Source organism: Molothrus aeneus, chromosome Z (assembly GCF_037042795.1).
Source record: "Molothrus aeneus isolate 106 chromosome Z, BPBGC_Maene_1.0, whole genome shotgun sequence".
In the NCBI taxonomy this organism is placed as follows: Eukaryota; Metazoa; Chordata; class Aves; order Passeriformes; family Icteridae; genus Molothrus; species Molothrus aeneus.
Window position 1 is genome coordinate 27,815,314 of NC_089680.1, and position 19,559 is coordinate 27,834,872.

The 19,559-nt window shown below is 39.9% G+C and overlaps 1 protein-coding gene across 1 annotated transcript in view; it reads right to left on the reverse strand.

Annotated features, from left to right (window-relative positions):
- Positions 1-6,069, reverse strand: part of JAK2 (Janus kinase 2) — an 87,338-nt gene extending 81,269 nt beyond the window's left edge. The window contains exons 1-2 of the mRNA XM_066568922.1: positions 6,014-6,069; positions 5,371-5,431 (exon numbers count right to left, since the gene is read on the reverse strand). The gene's annotated coding sequence lies outside the window, so the exon portion shown is untranslated. The remainder of the gene's footprint in view (positions 1-5,370; positions 5,432-6,013) is intronic.
- Positions 6,070-19,559: the final 13,490 nt, after the last annotated feature.

The following is a 19,559-nucleotide window of genomic DNA, read 5'->3' on the forward strand; positions in this document are numbered from 1 at the left end:
TGTATGTTACAATCACACATGCAACTACATTGCAAACCTAGCTTCAAATTCATTTGTTTCTGAGTGATTCTGGTCATTACACCTCAGTCAAATAAGTTCTCTGGTTTATTTATTCTCCACTTTGATGTACACCTATTTCATCACACTGGTTTTAGGTCTGCCAATGCATAACAATGAAAACTGAAGACTCCAGTTCATTTTCACACCCACTTTGCACAGTGCCTGTATGTTTTACTAAGTTTTGCACTCTTGCTATCACAAACTTAAATCTAACATGCTTATCCCCAGCTTCTGCAAGCATGTTTATGAAATACTCACTGCAATTCAGTACATGTCCATCCTCCTTGCAATGTCCAAAACATGGTTTTAGTGGGCTAGTCTCCAATTTTAGGGAAGAGAAGATACATCAGAATAGAATGCCCTAATGTTACCTTGAAATCACCTTTAACTGAAGAAACCAGGTTAGGAGAAAAGCAGCCAGAAGTACATTTTCACAAGCTCCCTGACAGAGAGCATAGTTACAAAGGTTTATGAAGACCCAGGTATGCGGCAATTAAAAGATAACCATGCACCTATTTACTCAGTTGTTAGAGTAGTTCCAAAGTCTGTCTTTTGGGAGCCAGCTGTTGGATTGACACAAGCTTTACTGCCCACAGCTGAGGATCTGGGTTTTGTGCAATCCAGTGCCCTCCAATTCCACTGGGAACCCAACATTTCTTTTGTAGCTCAGTCCATCTTTGGGGTTATCCAGGATGCGATTACACAACATTTTCTCTGACACTGCAAGCCAGCTTAAGAAGTTATCCTGTCCGCTCCCTTTCCCTCATGCCACTTGTTCCAAATGAGACAAAAAAAATTAATTTTAACTTAGGTCACTTGTGATACAGTTTACAGCACAGACCAATAAAAAACTGTTGTGTTTATACAACCGAGGAAGCAGCAGATTCCAGTGTTTGTGAGAGGCTAAGGAAAGAAAAGTTTTGAGAACAAAGACAGCTTAAGAGAAACAGTTAATACACATGATAAAACTACAACTCCACCTTATTCTTAGATCTTTGTGACTTCATGGTTTATAATTCTCTCTCTATAGTTTATAAACCTCTCTTTCATTAGGAATTAATGTTTGTTTTCCAACTGTCTTTGTCCTCAAATGGTCTTGCATTAGTCTCCCAGTCAAATTTTACCTAATACATAACCCAAACATCACCTGCAACCTATACCTCCATATCTGAATCCATGTAAGTAATCCCTTAATTTCATGTTGAAATTAAAAGGCCTCCCAATCTAAATGGACTTGAATAACTGAGGCCTCTAAAAACGGTTTGATAAGTACAGGTACCAAATGTATCTTTATCTATCAACACTGGATATTTAGAAGGCAAAGGTTTCTTACTAAGAAAATATCTGACAGTACTAGAAACCCAAGCCATAGCCAGTATTATGAAATAATGAATAGTGATGAACATTTTTGTCATAACTATGAAATCCTTGCAGTCAAACAAGACTAACAGATATCAGAGATGGAAAATAGTCATTTAAAGCATACTAGACTTGTACGCTAACACGATTCTTCTAACATATTATCTGCTCACCAAAAAAACTCTCAAAATTCCTGCATAGTTTCTGGTAAACAGAATGATATAGACTGTGCGAAAAAAGGTCTAAAAAACTGATTTAAACTGATTTGATAGTTACTCTCACTAAATACTACAAAAAATGAATCCTTGAGACCAATAAAGTCACATAAAGAAGCATTTTAAAAGTTTTAATTACACATGCTAATAACTTTAATCACAATACTTTGAACATGTATAGTGAATCCATTTAATTAAAACATCCGTAAAAGACTTTCTTAAGTACTGAAACCTACTGCAGCTGCTCAAGCACATAAGTAGAATGATAAAGGTAATACCAGCTAAATCAGCTCCACTGAACTGTCGATAAAAAACCTTACCATGAACAACACATAGATTAAGAACTGGGGTAAACATCAGAAAAGATCCCACATGGGGCTGCATGAAATACCACACCACACATATTTATGCAAGCATATAAGCACTTTCAAAGTCCTAGCCTAAAAACAACTTTGGTGATAACCGGCTTACATGAGACTTGAGCAAGATCAAAACTGAGAGCTAGCCAAGCAAAAAAAAAAAAAGACAGATAACATCTGATGTCAACAAACATAAAATAATATACCCCTGAAAGAAAAACTTGCAGTTATTCGCACGCGACATTACATTTTAAGCCAAATGTAAGCAGATAAACAAAAAACAATTCACAGGATGTGCAGCTCAGCAGAATCTCTGCTTAATACAGGCACACAAGAGACAAGAAAAAGTGTTCTGATGAAGAGAGGAAAGATATTGAAAACATTCTCAATTCACCTGGAATACTGTCTTTTGTGACATCACAAAAACCACAGAAAAACAGAATTAGTTCATAGATTTGTATAAGCTATGAACAAATACTAAAGACTCTAAGGAAAAAAAAATGCACACATATACCCCCCTTCCCTGCAAAAACAGCATCACACAAAACCAGAAGAAAACCAAGAAGACAGAAAATCTAAGCAGCAAGAGCTAACGCCTCCCTTCCTAATATAAGGAAATGTGCAACCATGATTTAAAAGCAAACTACTAACAACAAAAGGAACCACGTAATGCTAGTCATAGTCAAAGACAGATGCAGAGAAAACTCACCTCAGAAAAGGACAATGTTTCTATTGATTTTAAATCAATAGGTGCCTGCACCAGACTGGACAGGTTTTTTCCTACAAATCAGATTTAAAGATTCAGCTTTGACTGTGTGAAACAGTAACTACATAACCAAAATTAGATGGACAATTGCCTTCTAGGCAAGTCATTCTACATAACACAGGGGGGTTATCATTGTCCACGTGAACCAGACCTCTCTGCATCCAGAATTGCATAACCCACAGGGCTTGACATTTGAGTGAGGCACCACCCTTTTTCTTTGAGCATCTTACAGGTTGCAACTGACAGTGACAACCTACCTTACACTTGTACCTTGTAGCTGTCACTGTACTGTTGCGCACAACCAATTTAAGTGAGACATACAGTCTACTCTCTAGACGAACACAGTATACAGCAGAAAGCATGTATTTGTATGCAGCAAAGAAAACTGGATCACCGTTCCTTCAGCAGAACTACTACAAAGAAGCTTCTTTGTATATTCACATTTTTGTACAGTTTTTCACATTTGCATGAAGACTGATCTATCTCACAGAATAATTTTAAAATGTCATATTCAGAAATTCAAGAAAGCTCCTCATTCAACTTTTGATAAAGAAATTGTAACTGAAACAAGTTAAATACAAACGTAAGCATGAGCTCAAATGTTGACTCAGATCAGGCTAGTATTACTCGTATTAGTCATCTTACTGGCCTCTTGCTGAGAACCCCATGGGAGACATGAATACATAAAGAACCCACCAAAATCAGTGCACAGCCAGGGTCAGAGGTTTCGAAACAGCAGCTCTATTAAGTCAAATGAGAAAATATAGCTGAGTACTTGCCTAATGATAGGGCTAACATTTGCATGCAAGCCTAGGTAAAAAGTAGCAGGTGTGTTACAAGAAAAATGCTAGTCTGTAACAGAACAGGAGCACTAGGATAGGATAATTTGGGTTGAAAGGCACTGCAGGAGGTCATCTAGTTCAACCCCCTACTTAAAGTTCCAGTTACTTTTCTAAAAAAAGCCACCAGATTTTGGTCACCTTATTCCAGTTGTTTTTTTATTTTTAGAATAACATTTTTTAGAACAAATACTTTTATTTTTCTATTATTGCATGGTCAATTCTGTTAACTGCTTTTTAATTGCAAGTTTGTAACTTTTGATACTCTTCTATTCATAATGAACACCGTTTAATTACTGTCTCAGTTTAATACTACTACATTTCTGAATTGTGTTTATTTCCCTTTTAAGGCTCTTTCAGATGAGATCTCAGGTTATTTCTTGTAACTGCAAACATCATCACTTAGCTTTTGTTTACATAAGATCATACTGTAAAAATGTCCCAAAGCTGAAATAAAAAGAAACCAATGGCAAAGCAACAACCTCATTAAGCAATTGCTTTTCTCCTAACTTCAGAAAGATGATGACAGCAAATATTCCTTCCCCATGTTGCTGTCATTGGTGCTTACAAAAAATGAAAATCTGCAAATAGGTCAAATTTAGGCTTCTCTGGAAAGTCCACCACAGCTTAAAATCCCTGCTATTTCATATAATAATACTGAAGTTGTTTACATAAGATCATACTGTAAAAATGTCCCAAAGCTGAAATAAAAAGAGACCAATGGCAAAGCAACAATCTCATTCAGCAATTGCTTTTCTCCTAACTTCAGAAAGATGACGCCACTGCTAACACAACATGGCAGTAACACTCACTTTAGTACTATTCTGTGGTCATGCATAACACTACCTCCACATAGTTTGGAAATGGTTATTCTACAGAGATTTCAACTTTTTATTAGCATAATCATAATTTTGAACAGCAACAAGTAAAAAGCAGTAGCAATCTCCTTTCATTTTCCATTCTGCAGTTGTAGTCAGTCTGATTCAACCAACAAGGATGTTGGACCATTTTCTGCATTCCATGTACTTCTTGCTCATTACAACTTCCCCTTCCAGCAGCAAATACTCCTTCCCCATGTTGCTGTCATTGGTGCTTACAAAAAATGAAAATCTGCAAATAGGTCAAATTTAGGCTTCTCTGGAAAGTCCACCACAGCTTAAAATCCCTGCTATTTCATATAATAATACTGAAGTTGTTTAATTCAAGAGTCTAGACTTACACCATGTAAGTCACACAGGATGCATTTTCATCAAGCAGAACACAGTAGTGGCTACTGTATTCCTACTGAATCCTTAAATTACTTTTCTAAAAAGGGAAGAAAAATAGGCATGCCCAAAGAACATCACTACAGTATTAGCACCATATCAGTTATGAAGAAGACTGAGATGCAGGGAAGGAAAAGAAAGTTAATCCATATAACTGATCCAAAATACCCTTAAGTGTGCACAGAGTCTCTCTGTAGTCATCTGTCAATACTGATTTTCCATAAAATAGAAACTTAATAAATACTTCTCTCCCACCTACTTACATACATGTTACATTTAATTAGTAACAGAACAAATTAAGAGATAATAAATTGGTAAGCTTTACAGAGCTAAGATGTCAGAAACAATGATCACAAAGCAAATAATCTCAAGTACAAAATTACACTCAAAATTGTCAATAGCCGTTACAATCTTCCCACTTCTGTACAGCAACCAGAAGGAATACAGTCAGCAAATCCCAGCATAACACAATTTATGAATAACCAAAGGAAGGTGTTATTTTCTCACCTGTGACTGATTGCAGAAGTGAAAAATTTGAAGACAATGCCACAATCAGGTTCTAATTAGACTTCAGTCGCAAAAAAAAAAAAAAAAAAAAAAAAAAAAAAAAAAATCTGAGGAAGTTTTATCTGAAATTCTTTTCTTAAAAGAAAAAATTATCTTCTGCAAATTAATCAAATCCATTAATTCACAACCCACACCTAACGGAACACTTCCCCACGCAGATGCAAATTCAACAGACACTTACAGAGAAAAACCACAAGTGTGGTTTTTCGTGACTGTTTGCCCTCCTTCTGCGAAGAGATTTTTTTTTAACGGCACAAATAAGTATTCGCGAGGAAGTTCTCCCGCAACACACAGCACCTCCACCGAAGAGGCGCGGCAGCCACACTTCCAGCTTCCCCGCCGCCCAGGTCGGCCCCGGCCCGCCCCCCGGGAGCCCTGTTTACGGAGGGGGAGGAAGCCAGCGCGGTGCCCCGCTCACAGCGCTTGGCGGGCAGGGTCGCCCGCCCCCCGAGCGCCCGCCCGCCCCCGCCCGCCGGGGCTGAGCCCCCGCCCGCGGGACGGGGCTCGGGACACGCCGGTGCAGCCGCCACCCCGGCCACCCCCTGGGCCCCGCCGGCGGGCGGGCGCTGCCAGCCCCACTCACCGCGGCCGTGGCTGTGCAGCGCGGCGCGCAGGCAGCGTCCCGCCCGCTCCCTCCCCATGCACGGCGGCGCCGGCTGGGGGACGCGGCGGCAGCTCCGCGCCGACCCGCGCTCTGGCCGCTGCCTCCGGCTGGGCGGCGCTCCCGCCGCGCACGTCATCGCGCGGCTGCGGGCGGGGCGGGTCCCGCCGCGCTGCCCCAGCAAGGCGCGGCCGCTCCGGCGGGGCTCGGCGTGCCGGGCGGGGCGGCGCGTCCTTCGGCCCGCAGAGACACCGTGCGGCCGCAGGGCAGGCGTCGCGCAGCTCGCCCGTGCAGGCGGCAGCCCCCTCATCGCAGAATCGCAGCATACTCTGACTTGGAAAGGGCAAGGGACACACGTGGGTCATCGCGTCCAGCTCTTGGCCCTACACACAGTACCATCCCCTTGAGTCACGTATGTGCTTGAGATCGAAACTCATCTGGAGCTCTCTCAGGTTCCGTCGGCACTAGAGAGGGCACCAGGGTTTTGTCAGTGCGAGAAGCGGAACCGCTGCCGAGCAGGCGAGCGCTGCTCTTCGCCCCTGCTGCCTGCTCGACAGTCGGTGTGGGCAGCGAGGGCTTTTCTTGTCTCCCACAAGTCTCCGTCTGTGGGAGCCCGCCCAGGTGAAAGCTGGAGGGCTTGGGATCAGCGAGCGTGAGGGACAGATCTGGCCTCGTACAGCCACGGCAAACAAGCAGTGCGTCCTTGCTGCGGTCTGGCTGCACAGTAGTGAGTGTGTTAGCTGGGCCAAAGAAAAAAGGTACGGTTGTTTTTTAAGCAAAAAGTGTGTGTGTGCACTAGTTCTGTCCCACCTCTTGGGATTTATTGCACAGTTCTGACTTCTGAAATGCGCACTTTTCTGTCACTTCCTGTCCGATGAGTTTGTTCCTTGTTTTCTTGTCCGTGCCAGGTAAACATGCTTAACCTGAAGGCTCAGGAACTGGGTTGTCTGTTAGACAAAGGATAAACACAAGCCGGGACAGGGAAGAACTAAAAAGCCATGTAAAAGTTTGATGGTTGATGAGTCTCAGACTCATGCTCATGACATTCTTGTTTTCAAAGCAGGCTGTTATGGGTCAACTAGCAATTTGGCACTGTTAAAATGTAATTCTTTAAGGACAATCTTACTTTGTCATTTCATTTCTATGATGTCATGCATGGTCTTTTGCTCTGTACAGAAGAGTACGCCCATGTGCTATAACATCATCCCACAGGTCCTTTAAGGACAAAATCTAGGCCATTTCAGAACTGGAAATTATATCAGTGGCTACGTTGCTTTGTTTTTATTGAATGTGCAGTGTAAAGAATACCTGGTGATTTTGAAATAAAGTCAATTACAGCATGTTTTCTTCGATAATATCTAGTCTTTCATCTCAAATAAAGTTTCTGTGGTATTACGTTCTCTAATAATTTGCTTTTCATGTTTAATGTCTCTCCTCAGTTTGCAGTGTGGAAAACTCACACAAACATGCTGCAGAGACACTGGAAACTTTTTCGAAGCAGAGAAAAGAAAGAAACCCCAAAATAAAAATATTCTGATGCCTCCTAAACATAATTAACTTATATGCCACTGATATCCAGACCACTCAAAAGATAAGGAGAGTACTGTACTACATTGGTTGTGCTCACTGCATGACATAAGACTTTGCTCATCAAGATTTCTGTAGACAGACCCCTGCAAATGCAAAAAATTTAACTTGAATAGATGACAAATCCTTATATTGTTAAGTTTCAGTAGTTTGTCAGGGTCAGGTGTAGTTGGACCTGCAAAATTTCTCAGCTACTGGAATGGTAAAGCACACCATCACTTGCTTAGATTTTGAAAGTCTAATCTGTGTTAGGACTCCAAACTTTATAGCTTATCTAGTGATACCTGGTATTTTTGTTTGTCTTCTATTATAATTAAACGTGTTTTAGTATAATATGGCAAGAAACAGAATTGTCCTAAAAATATCCTTTTTCTCTGGTCTGTTCAGCACTGTTCATAACTTTTCATCAGAGTTCTTGCTACTATATCAATTTTTAACAAATCCTTTAAAAGGCATCTGCACTCAAAAACTGTGAACATGTCAGGCTTGCCTCTAACTGCCATTTAAGCACCCCCCTTCCCTTTTTCTAAATGATCATACAGTGTCCATGCATTTGCATGTTAGTATGCTTGGACACCAGTGTCAGTCTGTGGCAGGGAGCTGAAGTACCGTTTTACCTCCACATTGTTCACACATTTCATTTTGCGACTTCACACTCTGTGAATACCCTTGTGTGTAGGGCATAGTAACACAGGCATAGCCAGAGAATCCAAAAACATGGATGCTAAACAATAAACTTAGTAAATATATGCCCAAATAATGGACAAAATTACCACTAATTATACAAAAAAACATTATTTCTACATGTGGTGTAGCAGCTTCAAATTTAGTTTGCTTTTCAAAGCAAGTTATGAACTTGCCTTCTGTGCAAAAGGCTTAATTTTACTTACTTGATTACTTCTGTGTTCCAAATTCTGATATTAGTGTGCTGGCCAGGATACAGACTTTGTTTTATTTTCATGTTCAAAAAGCTGAAAAGTACAGAAATAGTTCTGTAGTGGTTCCTTCAAAAATTCTCATAGTTGTCCTTTGATTTATCATTTTCATCTGAAATTAAAATCAAAGCATATTCTCTGCTCAAAGGTAGGGAGTTATTTGCAAAACCTTTGCAAATCATAACACTAAGGAAGTTACTTATTTTAGTCAAATCCATGCATGTATTTCACTTTTCTATCTACTTTTGTAGCAGGATGTGAAATCCGTACTGTTTAGTAAGTACATATGTCATCATGTTTTTTCTTGTTTTCTTTGTGTTGTAGGCTCTGCCTTGGACAAAAATATATTTTGGTTAAAAAACCCATGCTTTCCCTTTAAATATATGGTGCAAAGAACAGTCTTAAAAGAAATGTTTTCATTTTTTATAGTCATTCTCTGAAACCTTTTTCCTGAAGTTGTATGAGTGATTACCTCCTTCCTGGAGGAGAATGGAAGAAAAAGCACCTGTAAATACAGGTTTGTGTATGACTCAGCTTGCAAAAGGACACACTTCTAATTCAACTCCTTTGGGAAAATATAACTTAGGAAAAGAAGCCATCTCTTGGCTTCGATGGCCCCAACAGGAAGCACAAGATTGTCCCCTTCCAGACATCCGTTTGATACTGTTCCTCTGAGAGACAGTAGAAAGTACCTAAGAATACCTTCTGTAATGTATTTCTGCAAAGACAGCTTTTGGAGCATATACCTAAGAATGCAAAAGGCACTTCTCCAGGCACTAAATTGTACCTCACTGGAAGATGCACTTCTTTGTCAGCTCCTTCTGCAACAGCCCAATGTGTTCTTGATCGGGTACAAAGTGCTGCATCATACAACAATCCCATAGGAAAAAAATTTTAAAAACCCAACAAACATAGAAAAGCCCTACAAAAACAGGCATGAGTTCAGTTGCTGATCAAGTAAAAAGCACTCAGAGACTACAGTGACTAATGCAGGACGGTGACTTCTATAAACTAGAGGAATGGAAACAGGTAATGCTCCCTATGTGTCCAAAACCGCCCTGTTTCCTTTCCCAGAAGTTTCCAGGAGTTGGATAAGCTTTCATTTTCCAACAGCTCTCTGGGATTCCCTCCAAACTATACAAGGAGAAGACAGAGAAGCCTGCTTTGTAGGCCACAGTGATCAGGAATAGTTCTCTGCCTGACAGATTGTATGAGAGATGGGTATGTCAGATGTCCAGTGGCATTAAATCTTGATTTAAAAGGATTGCATAACAGTATTGCTGCCTTTCTCAATCAACATTGGTAGCATATGCAAAAGTCACACACCTGTAGTGCATGAGATTTCCATCTGCACCTTTCAAATTTAATTGTTCCAGTTTTGTGGATTTCAATAGTTTCTGATAGGTTTTCTGCAAATAAAGATCAAATAATTTGGTTGTTTACTGTTTAGTGAAGCTAATTGCCTCATGTGAGTAGTAAGGTCTGCACTGATCTCCATACCACTTGTGGCTCTCTGAAATGTTGAAATCCTTTGAACACTGTCATCCATGTGGCTCAGTACAGGTTGGTCTGGATCTGATACAGAAATGGAGTAAATTCCTTTCTTGCCAAGTTAGTTGAGTCACAACAGAGCAGCAGCATGGGATTTCCTTTTAAGGAATATGTGCCTTTCTCTTATTAGAGGATAAAACCTAGTGTGCAGCCAACAATTTAGTAGCTGGAAAAAGCAGGCAGGCAAGTAAGCACAAGCAATTGGTTTAACTGTAGAACTTCAAAATAAATTTTTGAAATGCAGTCCACTGATGGGAAATGGCTTGGTATAAATGGTATTATAGGGAACCACAAATTTACTGTCACCCTATGACTTTTTTGCTCAGTAAACATTTAGGTATACTAGTACTACACAGTGAGGAAAAGGGTCAGTAAATCTGAATTTCTACTCAAAATCTGCTAACAGAATGAATAAAATTAATAAAACTGCAGCCTGAGTCTGAAGGAGAACCTTCAAGCACTGAAGACTCAGCTTGTCTTGAGTTTGTTAGTGGCTCTGCTGTCAAAAGTCCTATTGATTGCAATACAAATGCTTTGGGAGTCCATCAGTGTGCCAGGACTCCATCAAGTGACTGTTTCCTAACCAACTTTTGCTTGCATAGGTTCTGTTTTGCTTTGTTTTCCCTTTCATCTTTAAAGCAGGGTATCTTCTGTGCTTAACTGGTATCTAAATACAATAACATGTGCATTTGTCTTAGATTTGCATGGCCAGGTTTTGGTAGTGGGCGAGCTACTGGCTTCTGTTGGAATATGCTGAAAGCATCCTCCATGTCTGCTAGAGCCAGTGTCAGACACCTTCAAGACAGACATGCTGCTGGCCAAGGCTGGGACAATCAGAAATGATGGTAATTCATTTTGGTAACTTATTTAAGAAGGAAAAAAAGTTATTGGGTAGATGTAATTGCAGCCAGAGAAGAGCAGAGTGAGAGTATGTAAGAGGAACAGCTCTGCAGACAGCCAGGTCAGTGGAGAAGGGGAGACACAAGGCAGACACTGCAGCTGGGATTCCCTCAGAGCACATGGTACAGCCCATGGTGAGGCAGCTGTGCTCCTGCAGCCCATGGAGATCCACAGGGATGCAGGGATCCATCTGCAGGCTGTGAAGGAGACAAACACCAGAGCAGGTGGATGCCCAAAAGAGGCTGTCACCCTATGGGAGGCATATCTTGGCAGGGACCTGCAGACCCAGGGAGAGAGGAGCCTTCACTGGAGCAGGTTTCCTGGTAGTACTTGTGATCCTGTGAGATCTCATACTGGAGCAGGCTGTGCCTGATGGATTGCACCTGTGGAAGAGTGCAATCTTCCTGTGAGATGAGCTCACACTGGAGAAATTAATAGGGAACTGTCTCCTGTGGGAGGCACCCCCCACTGGAGCATGGGAAAGACTTCTCTCCCTGAGCACTGGGAGAAAAAATGTCTGATGAGCTGACCATAACCCCTGTTCCCCTTCTGCCTGCACCATTGCAGGAGGAAGTAGAGCTAGGAAGGAAGAGAAGTGGGGGAAACTGTTTTTAAGATTTGTTTTACTTCTTGTTATCCTGATCTGATTTTCTTGGTCCTAAATTCAACTAATGACCAAATTCAGTCTGTTTTACCTGAGATGGTAATTGGTTTACCAGTCTCACTGACTTTATCTCAAATCATGAGCCTTTCACTACATTTTGTCTCCCATGTCTAGTTGTGAAGGAGAGTGTTAAGAGTAGCTTTGCTGGATACCTGGTATCCAGCCAGGATCAATCCTCTACTGAATTCAAAAGGTTTTCAGTGCGACTGTTATACAAATTGTATTCATATTCATAATAAAGATAAATTAAAATGCCTTCCTAGGTCTACCTATCAATAGGAAAATAACTTTTGACAAAGAAATTGTCTTTGAAAATCCCATGGGAATAGGGAAGTCTACTAGATTGAAAACCTCTCAAAATATATTTTGAAGGGCCCAGGGTCTGTTTTTTCTTTTGAAAAATCAAACTAAAATCACCTCGGCCTTTCTTATCTTAGGGAAATGTGGGGAACAGCCTGCTTTCCTCATATACACAAACTAGTATTTCTCTATTCATTCTTGGAGTTTCCAGATATTTAAAGGGACTCAGAAATTGACCAAAAGTACTCTAATGCACACTTATAGGTTTCCAGCCCAGTTCACCTTCTTCAGGACTTCATTGTGTACAGTGTTCATGGCTGTGTAATGACCTGGCATCAATTTGTGGAAAGTAAGATTGTTCTTTGAATTGTGTCTTCACATGTATATATATAATAGAATTTTTTTCTTCTATCTCAATACATGAATGGAGATTTAGATGAGAAGATTTGTTATGGCTTTTTAAAATTAATATTTCTAGAAGTAAATGATGTACTGTTTAATAATGTCTGATTTTAAATGCAATGGACCGCAGCTCCACCCATATTCTTTTATCATGCATTATTATGGCAAGTTAACCTTCCTGAGCTTGGTTGGCAGCAGTTATCTATCTGTGAAAGCCAGGAAGCTTCAAAAGTTAATGTTTATGTAAATTCATTTCCATCAGTAGTGTTTCATCCTGTTGGGTTTGGGGTTTTTCTTTGCGTTATTTAACTGTTTTGTAATTTCATCTGCTTTAGTATGTAGCAGGACGTGAGCATGATACAGCTAGAAACTAAAAGGACAAAAGACAACACAATGGGGTAACAAAAATCCTGTTACGGTCAACTGTTGAAGTTTTTGAATTTCCTCACTCGAGATCTCAACCTTTATTCTTTTTTTTTTCATTTTGAAATACATTTAAGATACAATTACTAAGCTATACTTGGATGCTATACAGAAATCAATGTCATGAAAGTGAGCCAAGTGTATCTTGCACATTTTTCTAACTGCCTTCTGTACTCACTTCAATCACCAGAGACCTTAATGAGGGTTCTTGGGTTAGGATGGGGAAGAGAAGTCTTCAGGGAGACTTTATAGCAGCCTTCCAGTTTTAGCAACCTTCCTGTAAAGGAGTCTTACAGGAAGACCAGAGAGACACTTTTTACATGGGCATGTAGTGACAGGACAAAATGGTTTTAAACTGAAGAAAGTAGGTTTCGCTTAGATAATAAGAAGAAATGCTTTATTGTGAGAACACTGAGGTGCTGGAACAGGTTTCCCAGGGAAACTGCAAATGGTCCATCCCTGGAAAATGGAAGATCAAAGTTCAAGATCAAATTGGATGTGACTCTGAGTGACTTAGTATAGTGGAAGATGTCCCTGCCTATGACAGGGGCATTAGAACTAGATGATTTTTAATGTCTCTTCAAACCCAAAGCATTTTATGATTCTGTAAGGGCACGAAACTTTGATATACACACACAAATATACAAACAAGAAACTTTTATGAAGTGATTCTAGAAGTCTCTAAACTACTTACAGTAAACACAAAGTGAAAAATTTGTTTGTAGTTTTTTTCACATAGTATTCTCATTTTAATATTTCACAATGAAGTTAAGACACTGAATTTCACTTTTGTTTCTACTCAGTTTTACTTCTGATTAGTACATAGGAGCAGCAAGTTGTGTTTTGATTCATAGTTCTGGAAAATGATGAGCAGAGCTTAAAATCAGAAACCTATCCAGTCTGAAATACAATTATAAAAATATGCAGTCTGCTGATTCTTCAAATGTGCTTAAGTAATTATTGCTCAAGTGAAAATAGATATGAGACCTATTGCTTTATCAATATTTCTGAAAAAGTTATTTCAGGAAAAAGCTAGATATCAATGTTGGTATCAAATATGCACACTGGCAAAACTGTAATACTAAAATATTTTATGTTAAAAACAAATTATTAGGTATCTTAAACATAGTTGTTTTGCTTTTGAAACTTTGGACCAATTTTAGTTAAAACTAGCAAGAGTATAGGGTTTTCACAAAGAAGTGAATTCCTAGTCTAGATTCAAAAAGGTATGGACCTCTGCAAACCAGCTGAAAGGCCTGTCCCACATGCCACCGCTTTGGTAATACAGCTTTAATTAATTGATTGTGGGATCAAAATTTACATAATTTAACCACTGATTTTCACTATTGCTTTGTATTTACATTGGTACAAAAAACATCAAACCCATGTCAAATTGCTGTTTTCTTCTCCTCCCTTATTTCTGAATTCCAAGATCAGTTAAAGATCTTTCTTTGTAATTAAAGCAATAAATCAAATTCAGCTCTTTAATTTCCTATAGAAAAAGAAGCACCCAGCAACTATTAAGTTTGAAAATAATGATAGCTTGTGCCACTCTTAATAGCGTAATGGAAATAAACTACATATTGGAGCTCTCTGGGACAGCGTTTCAGGATCTAGAAATAGCTTCCACTAACTCCTTTTCTTAGAGGAGGAAGATTTTAAGATAAGCAATTCCAGTAAGTATTCCCTGACACTGTGGCACACACAAAATAAAGCAAAAAAGCTCTCCCTAGGGCAAAGAATACATATCACTTGCCATTAAGCTTCCTCAAAGCTTAGGTTATAAAAGATATTGTCAAGGTAGCTGTACCTCAGGCAGAAACAGGAGTTAACTTGATCCTTCCAGGGAGTAGCTTTAGAGTGTGTCATTCCCAAGATACCTTTCATGTATTTATCTAATTGCTTCAAAGAGCAGAACTAGTTCTCATCTACAGAAATTAAGGAAAGCTAGATGTCATGGTTTTCGATCAATGCCAAGCAATGTTGAATCTGGCATTCCCAGGACCAGAGAAGCTGCAAGAGTGCCCTGAAGCCCTGGCACTGCCTTCAACACAGCTAGACCTGTGGAGGAAACCCAGTCCTCTGAGATGAGTCACAGGGTGTCCAACCTTCCTGGTTTTGAATCTCTTCTATTCTGCCTCCTCTGCTGCTACAGAATTGAGTCAGCCATAGACGGAAAGCCTAGAGCTACCAACAACACAGACAGATATTTTTGGTTACCAGAAATTGTGACAACAGGAGCCAGTTTGTGCTTAAGAGATGTTGCAGCAGACAACATAAATAAATAATCTACTGACCTATGGAGAGGTTACCACTCAGTAAATGGCAGAGGAAGCAAATTGAAAAGATTGCAAAGGGAATGGCTTTTACTTGGAACTGCCACTGTTCTGCTTACCCTCAAAAGTGAAACTAACAAGCCCCCAACAGAGCTGTTTGAGTTTAATATTTGGCTAGCAGCCGCAGTAACACCAGAAGAAGTGGATTGTCATGAGAGTGGTTGGTGAGATGGAACTACTGAACTATCTGAACTATTAGGGTTAGCATCTGCGAATTTTTTTATATGAGCTAGTGCTGCAAAAATATGCTGGCAAGGGTTTGGAATGTTTTTTTTAATTCCCAAGAAAATGCTAGTGGGCAAAAGAACAATATTTTAAAATAGCTTTACGCATTTTAAATATAAACAGACAATTGAAACAGTAGCACAGTTACATTAGTTTCTTCAACTGCATACGTCTATATATTCATGACTTTTATTCCCCACACTGCTTCATTGAAAAACAAGAAGCTAAAAAGTAGTATCTAATCCTCAAAGCTCCTTCTCTTAAGCTAACCTTGTCTTTGTGCTGGAGATAGTCTTTGCAGTAGCAATGGTAGACACCTTATATGATGAAATGCGGTAAGGACCAGTGGAAAGTTAATGACAGAAACTCCCACAGTATTGATAAGCAAACACAACAGTAGGGTGGCTTCCTTAGCAGAAGGTCTTAAAATACTAAAGTATTTCAATTTCATAAGACTGGAGCTTTATATCAAGATTTTATCTTGTACAATTCAGTTTTAAAGCAGGCCATACATGTTAGTGCCAGTCAGCAAGAAACTTTGATTTTTGGGTGTTAGGCTTAAGTTCCTTTCTTGCTCCACTTTTTTCGAAAACTCAGAGGATTCAGCCAGAGGACTATTACTTTTCAAGATGGCAAGCCTTCAAAGAGACCTCTGAGACAGAAAGATTTGTTTCTACAGCAGGAACTACTAGGGCAGATTTAGTTAGAAGAAATCCAATCTGTCTCTTCACTCTTCTATTTCAGAAATCTTGCATGAAAATCCCTGTATTGAGACAGATCAGTGACCAGTGGAACAAAGAGAGGAAGCTGTCTGGGTGAGTGGCCAGGGGAGAATTCTGTGTGCATAGAGGGAACAGAGAAGTGAAATTATGTAGCAACTCAGAGTCCCACTGCAGCTTAGTGGGGATTATTCTTCCAGCTTGTACAATACAGCAAAGATCATGGATCTAACAGGAAGAGAAGAGATCAGTGGAGAAAGGGATCTATCACAATGGAAAGCTTTCTCAAGTAAAAGTGGCAAAATTTAGTCTTTAGAGGTAAACAAAATAAACCAAACAAATTCTGTGAAAAAAGCAAAGGCAAGAATGTAAACTTCACCAAAGCAAACAAACAAGCCCCACCACCCACAAACCAAAACCAACATTAAAAAAGAGCAGAAATAGAATAGGGAGATTCAGGCTTGTAGAGCCCAAAGAAGCTTATAGCCATCATAAAGTGAGGCAAATGTTTGCACAGATCTGAGGTTCTGTGACTCTTGATATTTTCTAGTACAGCTCTCTGTGGGTTAAAAAGGAGTAACTTCATTCTTCTCTACCACTGGCACAGAAGAAGTTCTCCAAAACACAGACTTTGGAACAGAGGATAAAAATGCGTGAAGCCAAGAATTACATTGCATGTAATGCAAAAAATGTACCTTTTAATATTTGTATGCCTATGACTTGGGAATAACAATTCAAATCGTATATTAATTGATTGTTATCAATCAATTAATATACAATTATTGCCTGGAGAAGATATAAGGCAGAGGAAATCAGTGACAGACTTCCCTGAAATCACACTAAAAGTGTGAAAAGAGAAGTTTCGGACAAGTTCTTTCATAGCAGCTCTTTCTTTGAAAGTGATTCTGTGAAGAAAATGCCATGAGCATAAATATGATTAAGTTTTCACTCCATGTGTCAGGCAAGTGACAATTTTGGTAATTTCTTGTATTTTCCTTACAATGTCTCAATAGCTATTCAACAATTTCAGACAAAAAATTGCTCTTTTCTGTGAAAACTTGTGAGACTGAGAAGGGAAAAGAAAGGTTATGGAATTCTGCAATATCCTTCTCCTTGGCTGTTAGTTATACTCTCTTTTTGCTTCTTACTGTAAATTTCAACTTTTAAAAAAGTATGCTAACAATGTTTATTTAACTCTGCAAACTGAAACAGATGTTCATTCTTTATTTGTACTTTAAACTAAAATGAAGAATACCTTTTTAGGCAGCTGGCACACCCAGCCTCTGGTGGTGCAGCTTTACACTAGCCCCACTCACCCTTTTGTTGAGTAAGAAACTCAACTGTGCCTTGTCTAATAGCCTGCTCTTCTAAGATGCTCTACATAGCATGGAAAAAGACAGATCTTTCAGAACAGCTCCTCTCTTTGAATGCATACATCATTGCTTAAAAAAGTCTAGAGCAAGATCTTGACACTGTTTCAAAAAGACAAAACTTGCTGCTGACATTAATGGTGAAGGATGAAGAAACAGTATTTTTACTAACAATCTGACAAACACATTCCAAAAGAAACAGAAATACCTTTTCCTAGTCTGTCTTATTTAGCCCTGACTCACTGTGGATGTGTTATTTGAAAATATATTATGCAGATTACCTATGTCCAAAAAACCAAGTGAAAATAGGAGATAATAAACTTGTGGCATGAATTATTAAGTAGATTTTTACAAACAATGCTCAGAAACATTCTGCAATAGAAATTCTTTCCAAGTCACATTCTGAATGTTTAGATGTGTTTCTAAATAAAAATACTTTTATGAATCTCTCAGGAAGCCATGCTGTTTCAGGCATCTTCTGAATGCTGGCACACAAACAAAACAGTATGGCTGTGGTTTTCTTCTCTTTTTTCCCCACTTTCATGATGTTAAAAATAAAAATGAGTAAATAAACAAAATTCATGCATATTTTGATCTAGATGCATCTTGCAAATCTTTAGCATATTATACAGAATCAAAACTTATTATCAGACACACAAAATTGTTTGTCTTCCTGTGCTGAGGGATGATGATTTAGAACCATAGTCTTAACTTATGGAATATATCCACATTCATCAAAGTTAAGAAAATATACCTAATTTATGCAAAATTTGCGAAAGCAGTTTTTTTTGTTATCCTTGGAGACAGTTTAGGATTGAAAAAAGATTTAAGTAACTTTCAAGGAGCAACATGGTGGCAGGTAAAAAATGCAATGGGAAGGGGTAAGGCATTTGTTCTGAAGCATGTAACTTCTGAGGCATCCTGCAAAAGTAAGTGCCCTCCTGGGCCTGTTGCATTTTGTAAAATGGGATGTGTTATTGCCATGTAGTGATGATCACTGGAATCAAGCCCTTAATCCTACTAGTTCATCTGTAGTTAAGCACCAGACACCTTCAAGGCCCTACAGATTTTCACCATGGGATCACTGTTGAAGGAGCACTTGGAGCGGTGTGGCCGATGGAAGAACACGCCCAGGCTAGGATGACCAGCCCGTCTCCAGCCAAGGGGGGCGCTTCCCCAACACGAAGCTGGGTATTGCACCTAAGGCAATAACCTGCCTTCCAGACGGTGGCCGCTATAAATCTCTGAGCCGCAGGATGAAGAGGCGTCTCTCAGTCTCTTTGGTTTTATCGGGTTTATTAGGTCCCGGGGGACCAAACACTCCCAATGGGATCGGGGGTAGGAGCAGAGAGCTGAGACCTAGGGAAACAGAGAACTGAGAGCCCCGAGGTGTGGAAGACCCCGGGTTTTAAAGGAGATGGGAGGGGTGAGGGGTAACGAATCAGGAGAGGGAAGGGAAAGATACATTGGGGATTGACACAACAACAGAACCAGTCGCGTATAACTGAGGGAGGGGCCCCGGTCCTTGAGCCAATCACCCGACACCCTGGCCAGAAGCTTCTGGAAAAGGAGGCAGGGGTGCCGAGTGACAGGCAGGCAGCCAGGGGTGGAGAACAAAAATGATACATTTGACAACCATAGCAACTGGGGAGGGGTTTGGGGATTGACAGATAACTGGGATTGGGGCAGGACCTTTCAACATGAACAATGGGGGGAACCGAACAAACGAAAAGCGAACCACAACAAGCACTGATGTTTGTTGTATGAGCAGCACAGCGGAGGCTGCCAGGGAAGCATGGCCAACTGGTACTGAGAAGACGGAGTGACAATGTGGCAAACATACAGCATGAGGACAAATATACAAAGACACAGCCTACCTCTGTGTGCTCAGTTGTGCAGAGCAGTTGCTACTTCAATTTCCATGGGCACCCAGCCACTGATCACCCTCATGTAAAGAATTTATTTTGGCCTTTGTTTTCTTGTGGCTACACCCTTAATCAATACCACCTTAAACCAGGTTTCTTCTCTGGGTCTCCTTATTGCTACATACACAGAATATTTCTATACTCTCTAATACACAGAGAACACAGCTCTGGCCACTCTTCTTAGTGTATAT